General features: G+C 56.7%; 1 non-coding gene across 1 annotated transcript; it reads right to left on the minus strand.

Moving 5' to 3' along the window:
* Positions 1-14,614: 14,614 nt before the first annotated feature.
* Positions 14,615-14,696, minus strand: TRNAL-AAG (transfer RNA leucine (anticodon AAG)). Its single transcript has one exon. It is a non-coding gene; the product is annotated as a tRNA-Leu (tRNA).
* Between the last annotated feature and the right edge of the window lie 8,220 nt (positions 14,697-22,916).

Raw genomic sequence — 22,916 nt, forward strand, 5'->3', positions numbered from 1 at the left:
TGGGAGCTGTTCCACGGGCTCAGGTCAGTGCAGTGTTTGCTGGGGGCTCAGAGCCTGGCAGCACAGGAACTCCGGAATTCCCAGTGCCCGGGGTTCCAGCGGTGACGGACCCCAGGGACACCCCGAGCCCAGCTCTGGCAGAGCTCCTGGATGAGCCCAGCCCAGCCCAGGCGGGCGTTTCCCTGGACCCAAACCCGCTCCTGATCCTGCCCTCGGTTTAAATCCAGGCAGGCAGAGAAAGGGGAATCCTCGAGCCTCACCCCAGTGCCCCCGGGGGGCTCTGTGCCCTCCCAGCAGGAATTCTGCTCTGGAAGGGAAATTTCTCTCCCCAAAGGACAGCGCAGCCTCCAGTGGGGGTGCGGACGGGGAACGGGAGAGAAATCATCCTTCTTAGAATGAGCCACAAGGAAGGGAGGACCTGCAGAATTAGTGAGGTTGGAAAAGCTCTCCAGGAGCACCAAATCCCACCTCTGACCCATCCCCACCTTGTCACCAGCCCGAGCTCTGAGTGCCACAGCCCGTGCCCTGTTCCTGCTCCCACTGGGATTTTATCTGTAACCACATCTGTCCATTTCCACTCTTCCCAGTGAATAGTGAAGATTGGGCTTGAGGATCCCTGTGGATCCTTTCCAGCTCGGGATATTCTGTGGTTCTGTGACTCCCCTTGGCTCCAGTTGTGACGTTTTCTTCCAGACTGGATTGTAACACTAAAGCATGAACAGGGGCAAAACAAAACAAACAATCAAGAACAAAACAAAACAAAAACAAAACAAACAAAAAAAAAAAAAAAACAAAAAAAAAAAAAAAAAAAAAACAAAACAAAACCAAAAACCAAAAACAAAAACAAAAACAAACAAACAAACAAAACAAAAACCAAAAAAACCCACAAGAACACAACACCACCCCCAAAATAACCCCAAACCCAGTGTTCCATCTGTCAGGCTTTTTTTTTTTTCAGCCTTCCACAGGGCTGCAGAATCACAGAATCACAGAACAGTTTGGGTTGGGAGGGACCTTTGGAGTTCCTTTAATCCAGCACCAAAATAGATCAAAGCAGGGCGGAGGCTGGTTTTGCTTTCCCAGCAGAGATGCACGTGGCTCGTCTGTCATTAACTTATTCTTTAAACTACTTCTTTTCTTGCAAAAAGCCCTGACTCAGAGTGCTCTGGAGCAGGACAACTTCCCTCGTTCAGAAGAACCACAGCTCTGAGCAAAACCAACCCTCAAACCGCTTCCTTCCCTCTGCAGTGAAAGCTCCTGGAACAGCAGCGTCAGGCAGCACTCGTGGGGCTCCTGACAGAGCTCCTGATCCTGTTCTGCTCCTGCTCCTGCTCCTGTCCCTGCTCCTGCTCCTGACAGAGCTCCTGATCCTGATCCTGCTCCTGACAGAGCTCCTGATCCTGATCCATCTCCTGACAGAGCTCCTGCTCCTGACAGAGCTCCTGATCCTGATCCTGCTCCTGTCCCTGCTCCTGCTCCTGCTCCTGTCCCTGCTCCTGCTCCTGCTCCTGCTCCTGCTCCTGTCCCTGCTCCTGCTCCTGCTCCTGTCCCTGCTCCTGCTCCTGCTCCTGCTCCTGTCCCTGCTCCTGCTCCTGTCCCTGCTCCTGCTCCTGCTCCTGTCCCTGCTCCTGACAGAGCTCCTGATCCTGATCCTGCTCCTGACAGAGCTCCTGCTCCTGCTCCTGCTCCTGACAGAGCTCCTGCTCCTGCTCCTGCTCCTGTCCCTGCTCCTGCTCCTGACAGAGCTCCTGCTCCTGCTCCTGCTCCTGCTCCTGACAGAGCTCCTGATCCTGACAGAGCTCCTGCTCCTGCTGCTCCTGTCCCTGCTCCAGCTCCTGCTCCTGTTCCTGTTCCTGTCCCTGCTCCTGACAGAGCTCCTGCTCCTGCTCCTGCTCCTGCTCCTGCTCCTGCTCCTGCTCCTGACAGAGCTCCTGATCCTGCTCCTGTCCCTGCTCCTGTTCCTGCCTCAGTTCCTGCTTCTTCTCCTCATCCAGCTCCTGCTCCTGTTTCTGCTCCTGTTCCAGCTCCTGTTCTTGCCCCAGCTCCTGCTTCTTCTCCTCTCCCAGTTCCTGCTCCTCATCCAGCTCCTGTTCCTGCTCCTTCCCCTGCTCCTGCTGCTGCTGCTCCTGGCTGCAAACTCAGAATCTGAAATACTGAAGCCCCTAAAGGCAGCTGCTGGCAGGAGCTGTGGATGTGTCAGCCTGACCTCCACCCTTGCAGCTCCCTCAGGTACGGGAAATAAACGGGAAATAAATAGGAATTAAACGGGAAATAAACGGGAAACAAACGGATTGAGCCGACTGCAGCTGCCCTGCACCGCTGCAGCTCGGGTCTCTGCAGTTCGTTTCTCTCTCTGCACAGCAGCACTTTAACCTGGGGGCAGCAGGAGCAGGCTCTGCTCCCCCACATCCTGCCTGCATCGCCGTTTATTTATTTCCATCTGTTTATTCATTGATCCTTTGGCACCAGCAGTTGCCATGGCACCAAACACGGTGCCAGAGCTCTCCCCTGCTCCATAAATACCAATTATGGCAGAGCAGCTCAGGCTTTTCCATCTGGATAATCCCGTCCAGTTTCTCCCCCGTCTCCTCTCCACGGACTTTCTTTGCTTTCTGAGCAGGGTTTCCCTTTTTTAGCTCCTTTGTTCCCATTTCTCTCAGTCCTGGGCAGGTGTGGGGCCATGCCCCAGTTCCAGCAGGATCCAGGGCCAGGAGCTGCCCTCAAGCTTCCAGGGGAGCCCGGGAGGGAATCTGGGGGTGTGGGGCAGGGAACAGGGGTGGAAGCGGAGCTGAAGCAGCAAACCTGGCAAAGGCTTTTGGCAGTTTTGAAAAAGAGGGAATTACCCAGAAACACGGAATGCCAGGCTGGTTTGGCTTGGGAGGGGGCGTTAAAATCATCTCATCCCAGGGCAGGGACAGCTCCCACTGTCCCATGCTGCTCCAAACCCCGTCCAGCCTGGCCTGGGACACCTCCAGGGATCCACGGCTGCTCTGGGAATCCCATCCCAGCCCCCCTTCACTCCCCTCACCCCAATCCTTGTCCTGAGGCCGTGGCACTGATGTGACCCTGGCCCTGTCCCCGTGGCACTGATGTGACCCTGGCCCTGTCCCCGTGGCACGGATGTGACCCTGGCCCTGTCCCCGTGGCACGGATGTGACCCTGGCCCTGTCCCCGTGGGCTGCCAAGATGTTACCCTGGTTTTTCTGAGTTTCTTTATTAGCCTTTTGATTTTCATAAATGGAGTCAGATCTTTTAGTTACTGTAGAATATCAGAGCCCTTTTTCTACCTTTCCCACAGAAGTAACATAAACAAATCCTTTGTTTTTCATTCTCTGTCCTTTGTTTGCATATTTCTAACCTGAAAACAATTGTAACTGACAATCCGTCTGGCCACTGAGGCTGAGGGGTGGAAACCCCAAAAAGCCAATCTTCTGCTGGACCCACAAATGTATAAAAAGTAAAAACTAAACAAAGGGGTCTCTTCTCTCCGCTCTTTCAGCTGGGAGCTGGATCAGAAGACCTCTGCGAAAATCTCTTGTCTGCATGTGATTTCTTTGTGTGTCTCGGTGACACCAAGGGACAGTTTTGGGTGTGAGGTGACATCCCAACGTCCCTCAGCCACGGGGATGTGCCGAGGGGACAGGTGCCCACCCTGCCCCAGCCCTGGAACACCGGCAAAAAATATCACATCGGTGCTGCTCTCCACCAAGAACGTCCCCAAGAACATCCCCTGCACCGTCCCACCTCGAGCCTCTGGGAAAGGGCCGGATTTAAACCCAGGAGTTTATTTCTCTGAAAGGTTGCTGCTTCTAATTTTGCAAGATGCAGCACGGAGGAGGCGGCAGAGGGGCTGGGGGTGGGTTAAATCTCCTCCAGAGCTGGGTTCTGGGGAGATTCAGCGGGGGTTGTGGCACCTGGGGATTGTTTTGTCCCTGAGAACCAACAGCACCGGGAGCTGTGCACAGCACCGCGATGGAGAGCAGCAGAGGAAGTTGTTTCAAATAAATAAATACAAGGAAAACGCGAGTTTTTCCCCCTGCTAGGGAGCCAGGGTTTGTTCTCCTGGGTATCCTGCCAAGATCCACGGAATGTGAGGTCCCAGCAGCGCAGGAGCCCCAGCACCCCGAGCTGGGGGTGGCCTCGGTGTCACCGAGCAGGGGACGCTCCTGGGCTGCTGGGGCTGGCTTGGGGGTGTCAGAGCCCGGAGCTGGGGGCTCTCCCTGGCACTTTTGGGGGTCAGGGGGCACATCTGGGGCTCAGGGGCACATCTGGGGCTCAGGGGGCAGGAGACAGCCCAGGGGAAGCCCCGGGGTGCCAGGGGGTGCCAGGGCCATGTCCCTGTGCAGAGGGGACTGTCCTGCTGATCCTGCTGATCCTGCTGCTCCTGCTCCTGCCCCTGCTCCTGCTCTTGCTCTTGCTCTGCTTCTGCTCCTGCCTCTGCTCCTGCTCCTGCTCCTGCTCCAGCTCCTGCTCCTGCCCCTGCTCCTGCTCTTGCTCTGCTCCAGCTCCTGCCCCTGCTCCTGCTCCAGCTCCTGCCCCTGCTCCTGCTCCTGCTCCTGCCTCTGCTCCTGCTCCTTCCCCTGCTCCTGCTCCTTCCCCTGCTCCTGTCCCTGCTCCTGCTGCTGCTGCTGCTCCAGCTCCTATCCCTGCTCCTGACCCTGCTGCTGCTGCTCCTGCTCTTGCTCTGCTCCTGCTCCTGCTCCTTCCCCTGCTCCTGCTCCTGCTCCTGCTCCTGCTCCTTCCCCTGCTCCTGTCCCTGCTCCTGACCCTGCTGCTGCTGCTCCTGCTCTTGCTCTGCTCCTGCTCCTTCCCCTGCTCCAGCTCCTGCTCCTGTCCCTGTCCTTGCTCCATCTCCTGCCCCATCTCCTGCCCCATCTCCAGCCCCAGCTCCATCTCCTGTCCCTGCCGGCCGAGCTCGGGGCTGTGCCAGCCCCGGGAGGAGCAGTGGCCCGTTCTGGGGGCTCTCAGGTCGCAGTGGCACCGGTGGGACACGGGCAGAGCCAGCTGAGCTCGGGGCTGTGCCAGCCCTGGGAGGAGCACTGACCCGTTCTGGGGGCTCTGCGGTCACAGTGGCACAGCCAGGGTGCCCAGGGGTGCCCAGGGGTGCCCAGCCTGGTCTGTCCCCAGCGGGCAGCACCGGCCCAGCCCAGCCCCGAGCAGCCAGGAGGGGAAATCTCCCCAATTCCTGGCCCCTCCTTGTGCTCACCCCCCTGAGCCCCTCTCCTGCAAATCCACACCCGGCTGCAGCGGGAAGGGCTCGGAGGAGCCGAGCGTCCCCGGGGCAGCAGCGGCACCCGAGCTCTCCTGGCTCCTCGCGGTTTATTGATGTTATTCTGTTTGTTTAGGCTCCTCCTCTGGAGTCCGTGTGCCAGATTTCCTCCGCAGGGCACGGATTCTCCAGCAGATTTTCCATTCCCAGCTCTTTCCCGGGGGTTCAGCACACGAGAGCCGGGAGGCTGAAGCTGAATGCGTTGGAGGAAAACGCGACGTTCTCCCGGAGAGCTGCTTTGAGCGAGGACCACGGGACTGTGGAATGAGGTTGGAAAGGGATGGAAAAGACTCCAGGATCATCCTTACAGTGGAAGGGGATGTGTTTTGATGAGCTTGGTGGCGTGGACTGTTGGATCTTGTCACCAATATCGGGACGGGGTGACCGAGGGACGTTCCAGGAGTTTTCTATTCCACTGTCGGTCTCAGTGAAGGTGGAGACACAAAAGATGGTAAAACTCACTCCTTAACAACAGAAACCAAAGTTCTCCTTGTTCCAAAGCCTTTAAAAAGTTTTTTAGCCAATAGACTGATGCTAAAAATTTACAAACGTGTGCTTAATCAAATCAATAAACACCACACCAACACCTTACGATGCAAACAATTGTTTTGTATTTTTTGCAGCTCAGAAACTTTCTATGCTCCAAACATCTCAAAGCCCGACGTCCAGCTCTGTTTCAAACCTCCGTCTGTGTGAGTTTACGGCAAGGCTGTGAACGTGCTCTGTGTATTCGGTTCCCACCGTGGAGCGGTGAGGAGACGCGGCTGGGAGGGTCAGGGGGCTCCAGAACGGCTCCTGGGCCAGGATCCCTGGGGCGCAGCAGGACTGAGAACTGAGGCAGCTCTGGGAAAGCTCCACGGGCCAGGAAAAGGCTGAGCTCGCCCCGGGTGGTGGGCACGGAGATTCTGCACGCAGCAGGTCCACGGGTGTCGGGGGCTTACCCCAACATTGAGGTGGTTTCAGGGTCCTTTGCCCCCCTGCACAGCTCTGAGCCGAGCCGAAGGAAGAGACGGAGTTCTCAGGTTTAGATTTTTCAAGGTTGCATACTTCGTGTTTTTGTTTCTTATCTTACAATTCTCTCAGAGTCTGACAAGATGTTCGCAGCTGCATGGATTCCTCACGTCTCCCCCCGAGCTGGGCTGTCCTTATCTTTTATACTAATTGCTATGTATTTCCTATTTACTATTTCTTACCAATGTCTATCACTATTACTAAAAAGGTCATCTTTACTCTGATCCAATCCTCACTAACTACTTTGTGCCACGTCAATGCAGAAATGGAGTGAGGGAAGGAGAAGGAGAAGGAGACAACGCCCCAAATTCTCCATCTTGTCCCCATTCACTTCAATGCTAGGAACCTAAAACTATTATTTTCTCATTCTGTGATAAGCTAAACTACTATTTTTCACATTCTTGTGGCCTGTAAACCTTCTCTCAGTGTAGGAAGTTTTTCCCGTGGACTGAGATCAAATCCAGTGTCTCTCTGAGCCCTGGGCTCTGGGCTGGGGTCCCAGACCCCCCTGCCCAGGTCCCTGACCCTCCAGGGCACCCAAAGGAATGCCCTGGACTCCAACACACGGGCAGCGGCTGCAGGGGGATTCTGCAGGGCCTGGGACACGGGACAGGTCCTGGCAGGAGAAGCTGGGGCTGCCCCGTCCCGGGGCTCCCACGGACACCCCCGGTGTCCCCACGATGTCCCCAGCTGAGGTGACAGCACCAAGGCTGAGCTCAGCCCCGTCCACCCCCCTGCAGCTCCCAAAGCCGGGACAGCCACGGAGATTAATTCCATTTATGATGGAATGGTGAGGAAAAAACGCCTCCTGGATGTGGAGAAGGAATTTCCATGTGCACGAGTTTTCCAGATAGAAAAGACAGGGGTTTGTTAACACGTGTCACTTCTCTCTGTGCTTGTATTTCACAGAGCAAAGCTTTCAAAACAACTTTGACTTTTATTACAGGACGCACGTAAAGAACTTTTTTTAAATTTTTTTTTTAAGTGAATCAGCTGTTCCATCTCCCCTCTGAGTCCAGATCCTGAGAAGCATAAATTCTGCAGAAGACGCCTTTGGGAACCGAGAACTGGGGATTGATTGGAAACAGTTGTTTATGCCCTGAAAATAAGATTTAAATCCTGGATGCTGAGGCTCTTCCACGTTGTAAAGGACCTCAGGAGGCTCCAGCCCAACCCCTCTGAGCAGGGGATGCCCAGGACCTTTTCCAGCCTGGTCTCCAAGGAGGGGACTGCAGCAGAACTTCCCTTGTGTCCAGCCTGGAGCTGCGAGTGGGAGCCCCAGGCTGAGCCCCGGCCTGGGAAGCGTCAGAAATCCCGGCTGACGCATGGATAAATCCTTCCCTGTGCCGGGGGAAGGCTGCAGCTGCAGCCCTGCCCAGGGAACGTCCCCTGTGGAAACGCTGAACCCCTCAGGGGAACGAACCCCCAGGGCCCTGGGAGAACACAGAGAGCGTCCCGGGCTGGAGGAGAAGGATCTCCCCGTGATGCCCGGGCACACCCCAGTCCTGCTCTCCACACCTGCCCCTGATCCTGGCGCTTCCTCCTCCCCCGTGCCCCCGCTGGCTGTGGGGTCCCAGCCCCGTGTCCCCCGTACCCCCAGACCCCCTGTTCCCGACCCCACACTTTCCCCAAATCACAGCTCCCAAGGCCGGGTCACCTCCTGCAGCCGGGCACGGGAGAACAGCGCTCTCGGGGATGTGGGGAGCGCACAGGGGCCCCAAACCCCGGGATTTGCTGAAAATCGGCCCCCAAACCACATCACCGCCCTGGTTCGCGTCTGGCAGGGGGAGCGTTTGTCCTGCTCAGCCCAGCCCCGGCTCCTCCAGAGCCTGGAAAAACCTCCGGGACCACGAGCGCGGCTCATTAAATCGCATCTTAACGAGCGGCTCCGCAGGGCTTTGATGTGAAGAGCGAGTTCAAACCAAAGAGAAATGACAGAGCTCGGGCCTGGCCAGGGAAGGAGCCAAGGATGGATGCAGGGTGCTCCCGGCACCGGAGTGGGCACACGGGGACAGGGATGGGGACAGGGATGGGGACAGGGATGGGGACAGGGATGGGGACAGGGACGGGGACAGGGATGGGGACAGGGATGGGGACAGGGATGGGGACAGCCCGGCCACAGGGCACCGGGGCCACCGGCGCCCCCAGGGCTGCCCTGAGCCCCCCGGGGTGTCACCGCAGGGACCCCATCCCAAAAATCCCCCACCGTGGTGTGCTCCTCATTAACGGAAACCGGGATCAGCCGGGATCGGGAACAGCCGGGATGGGGATCACCCCTAATGGGGGTCACCCCTAATGAGGCTCATCGCCCTTAATTAGGATCACCTGTGATGGGGATCATACCTAATGAGTTTCATCACCCCTAACAAGGATCACCTGTGATGAGGAGCCTCACCCCTAATGAGGCTCATCACCCTTAATTGGGATCACCTGTGATGGGGATCACCCCAATGAGGCTCATCACCCTTAATTAACATCACCTGTGATGGGGATCACCCCTAATGAGGCTCATCACCCCTAACAAGGATCACCTGTGATGAGGAGCCTCACCCCTAATGAGGCTCATCACCCTGATTTGGGATCACCTGTGATGGGGATCACACCTAATGAGTTTCATCACCCCTAACAAGGATCACCTGTGATGAGGAGCCTCACCCCTAATGAGGCTCATCACCCTTAATTGGGATCACCTGTGATGAGGAGCCTCACCCCTAATGAGTCTCCTGAGCCACACCCACCGAGGCTCGCTCCCGTTTGTCGAATAAATTCGGGTGAGGAGGTGCCAAGATTTGCTCCATGTCGATAAAATAAACACCCTGGAGTGGAAAGTGCATTACTGCCGGTGCTTTATGGACGTGTTTTAATTAAAAAAATAATTTAAAAAACCCCAAAATCAGTCCAGAGGAGGCTCTGGAGCCAGGCTGGGAGAGCTGGGGGTGCTCACCTGGAGAGGAGAAGGATCCAGGGAGAGCTCCGAGCCCCTGGCAGGGCCTAAAGGGGCTCCAGGAGAGCTGGAGAGGGGCTGGGGACAGGGGATGGAGGGACAGCACACAGGGAATGGATCCCACTGCCAGAGGGCAGAGATGGATGGGAGATTGGGAATCAGGAATTGTTCCCTGGGATGGAATGGAATTCCCAGAGCAGCTGTGGCTGCCCCTGGATCCCTGGCAGTGCCCAAGCCAGGTTGGACACTGGTGTTTGGGGCAGTGGGAGCTGTCCCTGCCATGGCAGGGGTGGGATGAGCTTTAAGGAGTGTTTTTCAGGGGAATGGAAATGATATAAATTAGGGACGTGAAGCAGCTCCTTAAGCAGGGAATTTGATGAATAACAGCTCCTTGGAGCACGGGAACAGCAGGAATTCAGGAGAGAGGAAATTCTTTCCTGTGGAGGGGAGGTGCAGGGGGGGATGACAGCCAGGGAGAGGCACGGCAGGAAACATCCCAGGCACGGGGGGATTGCCGGGGTGTGGGGCAGGGGTTGGATCCGTGATCCCCGTGAGTCCCTCCCAGCAGGAGGACCCCGTGATCCTGCCATAAAACAGCCACAACACCCCCGGTGCGGGGCGACACCCCAAAACCTGGTCCTCCAATCCCCGCCACTGAACCAGGCCCCTCCGAGGTTAATTAATGGAATTGATTGCTTTGCTCCCTCGGCGCCGGGAGCCCGGAATCCCTGAGCGCTCCCCCCCGGTTTTGGGGCACACGCCGTGCCGAGGGAACGGCGTCATCTCAGCTGGGAGACGTGAGCACGAGCGGGCAGCCCATAAATATCCATTACTGCTCCAGGGAAAACAGAAAGGTCTGCAGGGATGGGCACGAGCCCCCAGCGCCCCGAGGAGCAGCGGAATCGTCTGGGGCGCGGCAGGAATGTCTCTGCCCTCATTCCATCCCTTTCATCCTTCTCCCGAAGGTCTGTAGGATCCCGGCGTTGGGAAGCGGAGGAATTTCCAGCCCAGCAGCAAGGGGAGGTGGAGAGGATCACCGGGATTCCCACGGGTTTCGGTTTTCGGGAGCGGCGTCCCAAGATCTCCTCTGCTTCCAAACAAGGCCTGGCGAAAGCAGAGCCTGGCATCCACCATCTCCTCACGTTTGGGCTCTCCAGCTCAGGAATTCCCGGCTGTGGGATCTCCCTGTCCCAGGCCACTCCTGGGAATGGGGGCAGGAGAGCTGACCCCACCCCGACCCCACACACCGAGGGGGTCCAGAGAAAACAGAGTGACTCCGAGACCCCAAAACCCCTCAGGGGACCTTTGGGGAGCCTCGGCAGAGCAGGGACCATGTGGGGCAGGGTTGGGGCACACAGTGGGGCAGGTTTGGGGCACTCAGTGGGGCAGGGTTGGGACATCCAATGGGGCAGGTTTGGGACATGCAGTGGGGCAGGTTTGGGGCACTCAATGGGGCAGGTTTGGGACATGCAGTGGGGCAGGTTTGGGGCACAGAGTGGGGCAGGTTTGGGGCACTCAGTGGGGCAGGTTTGGGGCACACAGTGGGGCAGGTTTGGGACATCCAATGGGGCAGGTTTGGGACATGCAGTGGGGCAGGTTTGGGGCACTCAATGGGGCAGGTTTGGGACATCCAATGGGGCAGGTTTGGGACATGCAGTGGGGCAGGTTTGGGGCACTCAATGGGGCAGGTTTGGGACATGCAGTGGGGCAGGTTTGGGGCACAGAGTGGGGCAGGTTTGGGGCACTCAGTGGGGCAGGTTTGGGGCACACAGTGGGGCAGGTTTGGGACATCCAATGGGGCAGGTTTGGGGCACACAGTGGGGCAGGTTTGGGACATGCAGTGGGGCAGGTTTGGGGCACAGAGTGGGGCAGGTTTGGGACACTCAGAGGGGCAGGTTTGGGGCACTCAATGGGGCAGGTTTGGGGCACAGAGTGGGGCAGGTTTGGGGCACTCAATGGGGCAGGTTTGGGGCACAGAGTGGGGCAGGTTTGGGGCACTCAATGGGGCAGGTTTTGACACCCAGGTTTGTGACACCCAGGTTTGGGGCACTCAGTGGGGCAGGTTTTGACACCCAGGTTTGGGGGACCCAGGTTTGTGGCACCCGGGTTTGGGGCACACAGTGGGGCAGGCTTGGGGCACTCAGTGGGGCAGGTTTGTGACACCCAGGTTTGGGACACCCACATTTGGGGCACACAGTGGGGCAGGCTTGGGGCACTCAGTGGGGCAGGTTTTGACACCCAGGTTTGGGGGACCCAGGTTTGTGACACCCAGGTTTGGGACACCCATGTTTGGGGCACCCAGGTTTGGGGCACTCAGTGGGGCAGGTTTGGGGCATTCAGTGGGGCAGGTTTTGACACCCAGGTTTGAGGCACCCAGGTTTGGGGCACACAGTGGGGCAGGTTTGGGGCACACAGTGGGGCAGGTTTGGGACATGCAGTGGGGCAGGTTTGACACCCAGGTTTGGGGCACCCAGGTTTGGGGCCCCCTTCCTGAGCCCGGCGTGCTCCGGTTCCATTTGTCCGAATTCCCCCGGAGGTTTTTGACAGAGAGAAGGCGCAGCAAAGCGCAGTTAAATCATTCTCCTGTGGCAAATCTGCCCAGGGGAGCAGGAACATCCTGTTTGCACTGCTGTGAGATAATAACGGCATTAAACAGGACACGGCCTCGTTCGTTACAGCCCTACACATTTATTTGGGGGATTAAATCTCTCTCTTCAGACCACAGGCTCGGCCTGGCCTTAAAAAAAAAAAAAATCCCACTGAAACTAAAAAGTTTTCCCTTTCAGTAATGTCCGAGAGTCAATAAAATGCCCCGGTAACCAAACAAACGCAATTCCTGCCGGGATCTCAGGATTCCCGCGGCACCGTGGGCGTGGCATGGGGACAAGGGGACAAGGGGACAAGGGGACACTTTCCTCATGTGACACGGGCTCAGGGGATGGTTTGGGCGGAGGGGATCTCTCCAAGGCGCCCGTGCAGTCCCTGCAGTCGCTGCCCTGCCGCGGCATCTCTCAAATGTTATTTATGTCCTGCTCTGGCTTTTTTTAATAGAGGAGGAAAAACTTCCCTCCCTTCCTCCTCATTTATTACAGGCATTAAGTTAAACATGGTTTCCTCTTAAACTCGACTTAATCCGATTAATATTAATATTGTCCTGAGCCAGGCTGGTCTCATTAGTGACGAGATTTAATCTCTTTTCTGCGACTTGTGCTGAAAATGAGCCGCTTGCTTTCCAGCGAGTCCGGAGAGGAGGAAGAGCGTTTTCATCCGGGTCAGGGATGGGGATGGGAATGAGGAGCGGCCTGGGGCAGGGAGGGATGAAACTGATGCCCTGGGGAAGGCTGAGCTGGAACAGAGACTGGACAGAGCCGGAGAATGAAGTAGGGATTTATTGAAAGGCCTTTAGGACACCTTGGGCATGACAAGAGCCTGGGCAGGGACACACCCAAGGTGGAAGCAAAATGGGCACAAAATGGACAGAAAATGGGCACTAAATGGGCACAAAATGGGCAAAAAATGGACACAAAATGGACACAAAATGGACACAAAATGGACAAACAGTCACAAGGTCTCACACTTTTATAAGTTTTGGTCCATTTGCACATTGGTGTTTAATTGTCCCATCCCAGCTCCAGGCTGTGAGCTCCCATCCCTCTCGCTCCTCCCTTGTTTGTGCTTTGGGGCTGAGAGTTGTCCTTGGCGTGCAGCAGGAACAGGATTTGTTTTGTGTGGCTGCTGTGAGCAGAGAGCTGAGTGACGCCGAGTGTGAGCTCAGAGCCGCACCTGGGCAGTGCAGAACATGGAACACAGCAAAGATAAAACTGCCGGCATCAGACCCAGCGGCTCCTCTGCACCCGGCGCTCCGGGAGCTGCGCGGCCCGGGCAGGAAAAGTTCTTGGAAAGCAACCGCGGCCTGGGGGCTCAGCCATGGAGGGAACTGGGAGGAATTTATCCACCGGGATGAAGTGCATCCTCCTCGGGGCATTCCCGGGTGCGTGTGACACCCTGGGGACACCAGCGCTGGGGCTCTCCCGCAGCTCCTCCCGCTCCCGCAGGGGTGCTCCGGGCATGGCTCATTAACGGCGGATGGCTCATTAACGAAGCGCTCATTGTCACGCCGAAAGTCAGGGATTCCGTTTATCGAGGGCTTGCGACAGTTAACATCCCACAATTAACAAACGATCTCCTTTCATGTGCGGAGCCCGTGGAGATGATGCAATGAGAACAGCTCCAGCCCCAGGGCTCCGTGTGAGGCACAGCCATCCTCCTCCTCCTCCTCCCAAAGCGCATAAGGAAACTCTCATGTCCATCCATCCTCCTCCTCCCAAAGCGCATAAGGAAACTCTCATGTCCATCCATCCTCCTCCTCCTCCTCCCAAGGCACAGAAGGAATCTCTCCTCGTGTCCATCCTGCTCCCAAAGCACAGGAGGAATCTCTCCTGTGTCCATCCTCCTGCTCCCAAAGCACAGAAGGAATCTCTCCTCGTGTCCATCCTGCTCCTCCCAAAGCACAGAAGGAATCTCTCCTCGTGTCCATCCTGCTCCCAAAGCACAGGAGGAATCTCTCCTCGTGTCCATCCTGCTCCCAAAGCACAGGAGGAATCTCTCCTGTGTCCATCCTCCTCCTCCCCAAGCACAGAAGGAATCTCTCCTTGTGTCCGTCCTCATCCCAAAGCGCAGAAGGAATCTCTCCTCGTGTCCATCCTCCTCCCAAAGCACAGAAGGAATCTCTCCTCGTGTCCATCCTGCTCCCAAAGCGCAGAAGGAATCTCTCCTCATGTCCATCCTGCTCCCCAAGCACAGAAGGAATCTCTCCTCGTGTCCATCCTGCTCCCAAAGCCCAGAAGGAATCTCTCCTTGTGTCCATCCTCCTCCCAAAGCACACTCCTGCCCGCTCCCACCCCATCCATCAGCTTTGGCAGAATCGGCTCCGCCAGTGCTGGCAGCAGCCACACCCTGCACACCCATTTTTGGATAATTAATGTAATTAATTTTGTGTCTCAGCCCCCCCGAACAGCCCCGGCTGAGAATAACCACGAATGACCGGGGTTGCGTTTGTGGCTTTTCATAGAATGGCCTGGCTTGGATTTAGGTGACCTCAGAGTGACCGCAGTGCCACCGTGGCAGGGACAGCTCCCACTGCCCCCGGCTGCTCCAGCCCCATCCAGCCTGGCCTGGGACACTCCAGGGATCCAGGGACAGCCCCAGCTGTGACTGATGGCACCCTGTGCCAGGGAATGCCGCCCTCCCAGGGAACAATTCCTGCCCAAATCCCACCCCGAATGGATCCCTGCCCTGCCCCAAGCAGCTCCAGCCCCTGGATCACATCCTGAAATTCCCAAGGGAATCCTCAGGAGCTCGCCCATGTTCGTGAGGTGCTAAAACAGAGCTGGCAGCGGTGGGATTCGAACCCACGCCCCCGCAGGGACTGGAGCCTTAATCCAGCGCCTTAGACCGCTCGGCCACACTACCCCGGCTTTGGGATCCCCCGGGACTGGGATCGGGATCGGGATCCCGACCTGCACACGGCGCCTTCTCCTGGGGCAGATCCTCGGGATTTTGCGTTCCCCAGGAGCTGCCCGGGGGATGGAGCCCTGGCTCGGCACTCCCAAACCCTTCCGGAGTGGAATTCCTGCTCATTAATTCCTGCTCTCCCTCCCTTCCCTTGGCAGCCCACGTTCCCCGATCCCCCAGCTCCTTCCGGGGCTCCGCACTGACCCCTCCATCCCGCTGGGAATAAAGCCCACGATCCCATTTTCACCTCGGATTTGCCACGCCCGTGTCCCAGCCACCCAGAGGGACGGGGAGGGGCCGAGGTGACGGTGACACCGCAGAGCTGCTGCTGCCACAGACCCCCCAGAGATCCCACACGGGCGCTCCGGGATCAGGGGAGGCTCCGGAATCCGCAGGAACCCTGCTGCCGAGCGCCGGGAGCCGGAGCCGGGGAAGTTCTGCGGTTAACGTAAATATTTTCCTTCTGTGTTAAACACAGCCACTCTCTCCTTCCTCGGCAGGGCGATAAAAGCGCGTTCCCATAAACAGGGCTCCAAAGGGATGTCTGATCCCGCTCCTCTTCCAGCCTGCTCCATTCACTGGGAGCAGCTCCTGCCCGCACCCCCCAGCTCCCTCTGGGAACTTCTCCCAAACCCTCCCGCTCCCAGCCGCGTTCCGATTCACACCGTAAAAACAGCCACGGATGGGAAAAGGAGATGTATGTGGTTCCTTGCTCCCTGGAGTCCCTGGAGCCCAAGCCTGGCTCTAGGATCCTCATCCCCTGCAGAAAGGGAATTGGAAATTCCAGGAGCGAACGGGTTATCTGAGGGCGATAATTGGGATTTCGTTAAGGGGACGCTCTCACAAACTGCTGCGGGTTTCTGGAAGGCGATTTTATTCCCAGCCAGCAGCTGCCAAAATTAAATCCATTCCCAAATAAATCCCGGCCCCACGGAAGATTTACATCTCCCTTCGGGATCCCGCTCGTCTGGGGACCCTGAGCTGCCCCAGGAGAGCTGGGGAAGTGCAGGATTTGAGGAATTTTGCGCCTCATTGTGTGGCAGGGGTTGGGAAACCTTCCCAATAAACATCCTGCAGGGCTGGGGAGGTTTGGAATTAAACCTCAAACCACTTTAACAAGTCCAATGGGATTATTTCAATTAAAAAGAAGTTATTACGACCGCCCTTATTTTCTTATTAGGGCGTTTAAGCAGCCCCTATTAAAAGATTAGGAGATACTGAGCCTTTGTAGGGCTCTGAAAAACACAGTTTGGAACATCCCTGGTTAAAATTATTGCTGTTCAAACACTTCTGCCTAAAAATTACATTAATGAAGTTGGACATTCCTGACCGAATTCGGGGACAGCAGCTTGGAGAAGTCCTGAGACCTCCCCAGGGATCACCCACGGCCACGGAAAACCCACCTGGGTCTGTAGAAAATGTTTTTATTCCCCTGAAACAGAAGAAAAACCCCTTCAGCATTCCCTGATCTGCTCATTCTCGCGTCCCCCAGCAGCCCAGGGCCAGGAGCTGCCAAGAGCGAATAATTCCCATTTCCATAGATCAGGAGATGAATCATTCCTGGTATTTTTAGCAGGTCATTAAGGGCTGGCAGGGATATTTGCAGACTGACTTGTGAGGATTGGCGTGAGCACGGCCTCGGGGAGAAAACATCAGCTGGGAGTCACAACGGAGGCAACGGGAGCACTGGGAATTGCATCTCCAAACCTGGAAATGACAGGGATGGGGATAAACGGGGTTTGTGGGGGCCTCACTCCACTGAAACGTGGGAGTAAAAATGATGGGATAAGGGTTTGTCCCCAGCCCGTGGATGTTTGCGCACCCGGGGAGGGAGCTGCAGGCGCTGGGAGCAGCTGGCTCCCTGGGATTGCATGGAAAGGGAGATTTCCTGCTGGTTTGTGAGAGGGAAGCTCCTGGGCAGTTCAGAGGAGCCCCAGGGCACCTCAGAGGAGCCGTGGAATGGGTTGGGAGTGACCTCAAATCCCATCCTGTTCCACCCCTGTGCCATGGCAGGGACAACTTCCACTGCTCCGGAGTGCTCCAACCCGGCCTTGGGCACTGCCAGGGATCCAGGGGCAGCCACAGCTGCTCTGGGCACCCTGTGCCAGGGCCTCAACACCCTCCCAGGGGACAATTCCTGCCCAAAATCCCATCTCCGCCTCTCCTCTTTACTCCAAAGCCATTCCCTCTCGCCCCATCCCCATCTGCCCGTGCCGAATTCCCTCTGCTGGCGCTGCTCACCCATCAGCGGGGCAGAGCTTCCCCAAAGGGGCACTGAATGAAGTAAAAACACTACTTAATATCCACATTTAACGGCTCCTTCTCCTCGTCTGCGCCGAGGAGCGCGGCTCAGAGGGAAGCCCAGGGAATAAACCCTGCTGGAAGGATCCCAGGGAGCCAGCGGCTCACCCGCCCCGACAGCCGCGGGCAGCCCGGCTCGGCACGGCCCGGGCGGGCAGGGCTCACATTCCTTCCCAAATGTGGAGGGAGGGCAGCGGGATTCCCAGGAGGGCGGTGTCAGGGCCAGCAGCCCCCCGCCGTCCTGTTCATCCCGGGAAATGCCAGGAGTCAGCAGGGAGGGCAGGGCAGCTGCGGGGGCAGCCCTGGCACAGCTCACCCAGCCCCGCAGGGCAGCTCTGGGAGCCTCTGTGTGTCACCCCGGTTTTTCTGAGTTTTTTAAAAGCCTTTTGATGGTTCATAAAAGGGAGTCAGACTTTTTAGCTACTGTACAACATTAGGAGCAGTTTCTGCCCTTTTCCCACAGGTGTAACATAAACAAATCCTTTGTTTTTCATTCTCTGTCCTTTGTTTGCACATTTCTAACCTGAAAACAATTGTAACTGACAGCTGCTCTGGCCATTGGGCTGGGAGGTGAAAACTCCAGAAGCCAATCCACAGCCAGACCCACAAATGTATAAAAAGTAAGAAATAACCAGGCAGAGGGGCTCTGGGCTTGGCTCAGCCTTGGGCTCTCTCGGAGGAACAGCTCTGCCCTGCAAATCTCTCGTCTCCGTGTGGTTGCTTTGCGTGTCCCGATCACATCTGTGCAGAGCCCCTCGCAGTTAGGGAGGATTTTGTGCCTCTCCTCCTTTGTGGTGGAGCTGCTGCTGCTGTCCTGAGCCAGCACAGCCCATCCATGGTCCGTCACCGCTGGAACCCCGGGCACTGGGAATTCCAGAGTTCCTGTGCTGCCAGGCTCTGAGCCCCCAGCAAACACTGCACTGACCTGAGCCCGTGGAACAGCTCCCAAAATGGAGTGACAGCGCTGGGATTGTGGCTGTGGGGTTTGGATAGAAGTGTGTGACAGCACAGGGTGCAAAACTCAGAGCTGAAGGGTTTAGAATGCAGGAATAGAGATAAAGCAGGATGGAGGATTTAGGGCAGAGGCTGAGTCCTTCTTTTTCACCTTCTTCTCCATGGTCTGGGTGGGATTTTGTAATTGGAGAGAAAAATCCCCACTGCGGGCCAGGGTGGTTGGTTATTGGGTTAAAAGTATAAATAATTTAGGTGTCATTCCTTAATTGGACAGTTTAATCTTAAAAGGCCTTGTAGAGAGATAGAGGGGGCTCCATTTTTAGTTTGTTAGCTAGAAATGCTTTAGCACTCACGGTTTGTGAGACTACAATATAGATAAGGATGAATAAACATCTGAGTCCGAACAAGAAATAGATCCTGGTGCATTTAATCCAAACTCCAGCAGAAGAAGGTAAAACATAACACATAATCATCGTCATCCACCATCATCCCTCATCCCTCAGCAGCCACCTGCTCCTGCAGAGCCAGCACGAGTGCAATGCCAGCAAGAGGAGGTGTCTGCCTGGGCCAGGGCCACCCCTGGGTCACCCCTGTGTCACCCCTGGGTCACCCCTGGGTCACCCCTGGGTCACCCCTGTGTCACCCCAGGGCCACCCCTGGGTCACCCCTGTGTGGCAAAAACTGGCAAGCTGAAAAACATAATTTTTAAGGCATTGTAAACAAGAAACATCTCGGCTGCTTCTGACGGGGACGGCGTTGAGTTTTACACCTTCCACGAGATCGGTGACGGAATAAAATCGTTAGAAACGCCCTCAGCTGCCCCGCTGGGTTTTTCCGAGGTGCACCCAGGGGTTCTCCCCTTGCAGGGGAGCGATGGATCCCAGCAGGCAGGAAAGCCCAGGCTGGCTGCCCAGCTCCAGCGGCTCCGAGGCACGGCTCCAAAGGGACCCTCGCTCCCGGCCCGGGCTCTGGCAGCGGCCCTGGAAGGGTAAATTGGCTCCGGCTTCATCAGCTCCATCAGCACCCGTCAAATTAAGGGCTCTGGTCGGAGCCTCAAAGGCAGAGAGGCTCTGCAGCAGCCAGGGGAGGGAGCACGGGGAATTGCAGGGGTTGGGATTGCAGGAGATGGAGTTAACGGCGCCTCTGAGAGGGAAGTTTGGCGTCAGGGAGGAACAAGGTGACAAAAAACGACTCAGGGTGCCTGAATCCCCGAGAGGGCAGAGCCGGTGCCTCGGGATCTGCCGCTGAACACAACTCCTTCATTCCCGGAACACAGCTCCTCCCTCCCCAGGGAATGAGAGCTCCATCACCTACAGAAAATCAGGGAATGGTGGGATCAGCTCCTCCCCACATCCCCCCAGAGCCCAGTGCTTCTGTTTGGATTTTTCTTTGAGGAATGGATTAAATACGGAGTGAATTGAGGCATTTGTTTCTTGGAGTCTCAGAGGAGCTTCCATTAATTATCCTGGGCCCTGCAGCAAAGGAAATTGGATCTGAGGGAAGAGGAGCAAGTCACAGAGAGATGCAGGGTGGGTTTCAGATACAACAGGGGGAAGGAACTTTACTCAGGATTTAGGATCAGAAGGGATCAGAGTTCTGCCAGCTGGAAAGTGTCTCTGAACCTTTCAGGCTCCCTGGGCAAGCTGGGGCGGGGATGGCAGTGCCTGGGCTCAATCCACTCCTGCTCAGGATCCTCCCACCCCAAATCCACCTGGCCCCTCCTGCCAGCTGTCCTGGAGCTCCCCTCCAGCCCAGCCCAGAGCCTGGGGCAGTGAAACTCCTTCTCCAGATTCCCCTTTTCTCCCGAGCAATGCCGAGCTGGAACTGAGCCCCACCAGTGCTCCGTGGTCCTTCACCTCCTGCTCTGCTCCATCAGGGCTGGAGGTGGAAGGAGGGCTCTGGAGGCACTGGACTCCTGCCTGAGAGTGCCTGGAGCCCCTGGGAAGAGCTCCCAGAGAATCCAAGCTGGATGCAGGCATTTGGGAATGCAGAGCTCTGGCTGCTGGCAGAGGCACGGCTCCTGGGAATTGCTGCCTGTGCCTCATGGGAGACTCGGTGTCAGGAACCAAAGGGAGTCCAAAAGAAACCTTTGGAAAAGGACACAGCATGGACAAAAACCTGGATAATCAGGAGAGCAGCACGGTTCTCCGAGTTCAGACATCTCTGGGAGCGAGGCAGGGAGCAGAGGCCGGGGGAGCTGGGGCTGCCCCTGGATCCCTGGAATGCTCCAGGCCAGGCTGGATGGGGCTGGAGCAGCCTGGGACAGCGGGAGGTGTCCCTGCCCTGGCAGGGGGGCACTGGGGGGATCTGAGGTCTCCTGTTGTTCCCGTTATCTCAGGGAAGGGGGAAGGACAAGGGGAGCTCCCCCCCACCACGGGCGGTGCAGACACACGGCCCCGAGGGAGACACACCCTGAGCCCACGGACAGCACAGCACATCCCAAAAGCCACCACAGAAACCCAAGGTCAAGGAGCCAAAGGCCTGGAAAGAAGCAGGAGCAGCCCCAGGTGACGTCCCGGGGCAATTCCCTCTCCACACGAGTGTTTGCTGTGCCATCTGGAATGGTGGCGTCCCGAGGTTTGGAGTCCAAGCTTCCCGTTCCCTGATGCAGGCTGCTGCAGGAAGGAGTTGGGAGCTGGCTGCTGGGGTGAAATCCCTCCCCAGGAGCAGCCCGTGGGTTGGACACGGGGCCTGGGAACAGAGCGCACGGCTTGTGGCTGGAACGGCTCCGTGTCTGCTCTGCCCTGCGTGTCCGAGAGACAGAATTCCTTTTACGTTCATCTGTCCTCATGGCAGCCTGCAAGAGGAGAAGAGATAAATTATTACAAATGAGTAACATCATCTAAATATAATCCCTTCATCCTCAGAGCCTTTGTGACACACTCCCTCGGGAAATATTCCCAACTGAAATGGAATTCCGCCCTGGATCTCCCACTGCTCTTGTGAAATGCACGAGGCTTTGAAAGCCAGCGGTGACAGCGTTGGTGTCCCGGTGAGAACCCAACAGGAGGCTTGGAAACGCAAGCAGACAGGGAAGCACTGGGAAAAACACCCCAAAGTTTAAGGGTTAAACTTTCCTTCCCAAAACCCTGACGCTGCTCTGGATAAAGATCCAGCAGGGCGGGATGCGTGTGTAACACGGGGTTTGTGAGAGAAGGAAAATGAATTTTGGGTGGCGTTTAAAGAGAAGACCTGGGAGGAAACAGCTTTCGATTCCCGCCCTGCTCTGTTGGAGTCCAGGGCATTCCTTTGGCTGCCCTGGAGGGTCAGGGACCTGGGCAGGGGGGTCTGGGACCCCAGCCCAGAGCCCAGAGAGACACTGGATTTGATTTCAGTCCATGGGAGAGGCTGCTTGCACTGCAGGAAGCATTGCAGGCCACAAGAGTGTGAAAAATAGTGGTTTAGTATATCACAGGGTGAAAAAACAGTGGGTTTGGGATTTTTGGCATTGAAGTGAATGGGGCAAGATGGAGAATTTGGGGCGTTGTCTTCTTCTCCTTCCTTCTCCTTCCCTCACTCCATTGCTGCATTGACGTGGCACAAAGTAGTTAGTGAGGATTGGGTCAGAGTAAAGATGACCTTTTTAGTAATAGTGATAGACATTGGTAATAAATGGTAAATAAAGAATACGTAGCAATTAGTATAAAAGATAAGGACAGCCCAGAGACAGGAGGAGTCACCAGATGTCCGCGGCAAACATCTTTTGGACAGTGAGAGAATTGTAAGATAAGAACTAATAAACGAAGCATGTGACCTTGAAGACTCCGTCTCTTCCTGCGTTTGGCACAGAGCTTGGCAGAGGGCCTGGACTCTAAAACCACCTGAATGCCGGGGAATTTGGGGAATTTAAACTCCTGAAAAGGAGCCCCCAACACTGCTCCAGCACTCCAGGACCAGCTGCTGCAGCGCCTTGGGGCACAGGGAGGGACTGCTGTGCATCCCGCCAGGGGTGATCCTGGGGGACCCTCCAACCCTAGAGATTCCAGGGCTCTGTCAGGCTGCCAGGGTGGGAGCCAGGGCTCCAGCTCCCTTTCCCGGCATCCTTTAGCGGGACAGCAATCAATATTTTAGCAATGGATATTCTCCTCCCGATCAGACGACAAAAGGGAGATGATAAAAACTGTGTTTGTCGGGCAGCTCCTGCGGGCAGCGGCGGATAGAATAATTACAGAGCGCTCCTGCGGCTCGGGCTCCTTCCAGTGATTCATGGGGATGTCGGGAAGCTGCGCTGCGGCCGAAGGGCAGCTGGAGCTCGTGCCTTGGAGCCCACTGGCTCCATAAATCATGCGGGATGGGAGCAAGGATTCCCGGCCCTGCAGCAGCAGCCCCACATTCCCAGGGGCTGTCCGTGGCCAGCGGGACAGGGAGGGGCAGTGCCAAAGCTCCCAGAGCAGCCCTGGAGCGGGGATCCGGAGCTTGGCACCCCTGGAGGGTGACAGAACTTTCCTGTAAATGAAAGCCGGAGTTTCTAAGAACTCTTCTGACTAATGTGGCTCAGGCTTGGCCGGAGAACACAAACCCTTCATCAAAGACAGTGAGAAATGCCAGAGAAAGCTCAAATCCAGGGAATGTGAGGCCGGGAGGGAGCAGGCTGACCCCAGCACTCAGAAGGCTGGAGCCAGGCCCCGCCTCGGGCTTAGCTGGGCTGGGTTCAAGGCTTGGTGCTGGTTCTTTGTTTCCCAGGGATAAAGGTATCCTCGGCCAACACGAGGGATCTGGGCCTCAGCACGGAAAAGGAACTCCCCTGGAAGTGCAGTCAACCTGAATCCAATCTGCAGCACCAAATCCAAGGAAATCTGCACCCTCGGGGCTTCAGCACCACGGACTACGGGAAATCCAACCCAGACCTGGGACCAGCCCAGAGCAGGGGCAGAGGGGGCTCCAGGGAAGTCACGAACCAGGAGCTATTGAACGATCCCCAGA

The sequence above is a fragment of the Hirundo rustica genome, chromosome 9 (assembly GCF_015227805.2).
Source record: "Hirundo rustica isolate bHirRus1 chromosome 9, bHirRus1.pri.v3, whole genome shotgun sequence".
NCBI lineage: Eukaryota > Metazoa > Chordata > Aves > Passeriformes > Hirundinidae > Hirundo > Hirundo rustica.